Below are 2615 nucleotides of genomic sequence, written 5' to 3' on the forward strand. Positions count from 1 at the left end.
CGATAGGTTTCGAAGTGTATTACAAGTCTATATCTCTTCCACTCACGGTAAGCACGATCCCGTTGAAATAGAAGCCTACGAATTTCATTCGAGAACCAAGGACGTTGATAATTTATAGCATTTCTTCTTCGGATTGGTATATGGTTGTTAAACAGGTTTAAAATATTAGAGTTCAAAAACTTAACTTGGTCATTAGGTGAGGGGAGGTAGAAGACTCTGTCCCAATCAATGTTCTGCAGATTTAGTTCAAGGCTAGTATAGTCTACCCTGTGAAAATCACGATACACATATGGGGTTTCAGTTGTATGCTTCCTAAAATCAAATCTTAAATAAATAAGATCATGTTTCGAAAATGCTGGTGCCGATAACTGGTCATAATGCAAAACGTCGCTTAATTCACTTACAAAAAATGCGTCTAAAAGTGTTTGTGAAGTACCTACAAAATGAGTGGCAATGGTTGTGTTAACTGGGAATAAGTTATATGACCCCATTTCATTAATAAGTGCATTCTCAACAAGAAGATTACTGTTAAAGTCACCACAGATTACCATTTTTGACGAATTTAAAGAAATATTTTCAATGAGCGTAAACAAAGGACTTAAGGAAACATTATTATTGGGTCTATATACAACACCTAATGTCAGAGAATTTTCTTCTGCAATGATGTCAATGAATACATATTCCATGACACAACCTCTTTCCGATTTACATTTAAATTTACACTTCAAATTATTCCGAACATACACTGCAACACCCCCACCCCTCCTCCCACATCTATCTCCACGAAACAACTTAAAATTAACAAGCTTATACATTTCGTCAGGATTTGTATCTAGAAACCAGGTTTCTGACACACAAATGATGTCGGTGTCAGAGTTTTCAAAAACATCCCTAAATTCGTCAATTTTACAAAATAAACTTTGTGCATTCAAATGACACACCCGTATACCCGTCACTTGATTTTTGTTCAATATTCTAACCATAGACCGCAAAATTCCGTCACTATTATCGCCTGTGTAATCCGCATGATTATCAATTCGTTGCATAACAACGAGATTAACGAGTTAATAAGCAAATGAATTTACGTGGTGTCAATAATTTCGTTAGGACAAAAAAGCCACCTGCAAAGGACAAACCGGTACAAGTAAAAGATAATCAATATGTGAGAAAAATTGAGATTTAATGCAGAAAATTATTTTAAAATGTGAAGAGAAGAAAATTATATGAGCAAATGAACAGCAATTATAAAGGTAAACAAAAAAAATAAAATAAAATATTATATGGAAAATTAATAAAGAATGAGAAAGAAATAAAAATAAATAAAAAAAATTAAATAAAATAAAAAATAATAATAATAATAGAGCAGAATGTAACAAAATAAGTATTTTAATAAAATTCATAAAATTCTTAGCTGGCAATTCTCTCTAGGTCTTCTACACTATCGACGCAAATCCCTCTGACATCTGACAGCGAACGCTTCACATAAACTCGGCCTCGAATTGTAAACACTGCAGCGATGTTGTTGGATTTCTTGAGTTCAATTGCATGCCGCACCAAGTTATTGTTCATTTTCGATAGTGACTCGCGAACAAAGATGTGTGCAGTTGATGCAATGCCAATATCATTGAGACACAGTTGAGTTTTATTGGTTTTGATGTGTTTGGCAATGGATGTGAGGAGAAAATTTTTTTCATATGGTGATTTAAATTTTATAATGATTGAGGTGTTTTTATGCGAGTTTTGAATTGGGCGTGAGCGAAACAAATCCAACACTACCGGTGGTTTAATATCGAGAGTATGACAGAGATGGTTATAGAGTGATTTAAGGTTTTCTTCGGGGAGTTGGGGAACACCAAACATCACTGCGTCACTTGCTACAAATTTGTTATCGAGATTTGCAATTGATGTTGATGCTTCGGCAAGTTCTTTTTTGGTTGAAGACAGCTGGGCATTGCTTAGTTCAAGTTTTTTTTTGGTTTCATTGAGCTCTAAGTTGATTTTAGTCACATCTGATTTTAGGGAATCAATTTCGTTCATGATTATTAAGTTGTCACTCTCGAGTTGTTGAACTTTAGTATTAATAACATTTATGTTTTTGTTAACAACTTCAAATTGTTTTTGAATTGTGTTAGTGAGGTCTTGATTGTCCTGTTTCATTTGTTTAGCTAATAAGGTTATTATGAAATCACTTTGTTCTTTCATCCTAGCATCCAATTTGGATAACAAAGCACTTTCATCATAAGCCATTCTTTTCGAATTATGTTGTGGGGAGGTTCGAGGTGAATTTTTAGAGCTTTTTTCTATTTGAGTGGCGTTGTCTGTTGCGCGACTGCGTTTTTTGTATGATGCCGACATATATATGCGTTTAGGTTGATTTTGGTTTTATGTACCAGGTTTTCTTTCAGTCTCGGGAGAAGAAAATATTAATTTAAATGGCAAATAATAATGATCAAAAGTGACACAGGTAGTCTATTATTTCACAAATCCACTATATTAGACTTTTAGCAACTATTGTCAGAGGCTTTATGAAATTGGGAACTCAATTAGGAGAGAAAACACCAGAGAAAACTGCCCGACTATAAAACACGTCTAGTCTGTAGCCCGCACCATTACAA

The sequence above is a fragment of the Eupeodes corollae genome, chromosome 1, assembly GCF_945859685.1.
Source record: "Eupeodes corollae chromosome 1, idEupCoro1.1, whole genome shotgun sequence".
NCBI lineage: Eukaryota > Metazoa > Arthropoda > Insecta > Diptera > Syrphidae > Eupeodes > Eupeodes corollae.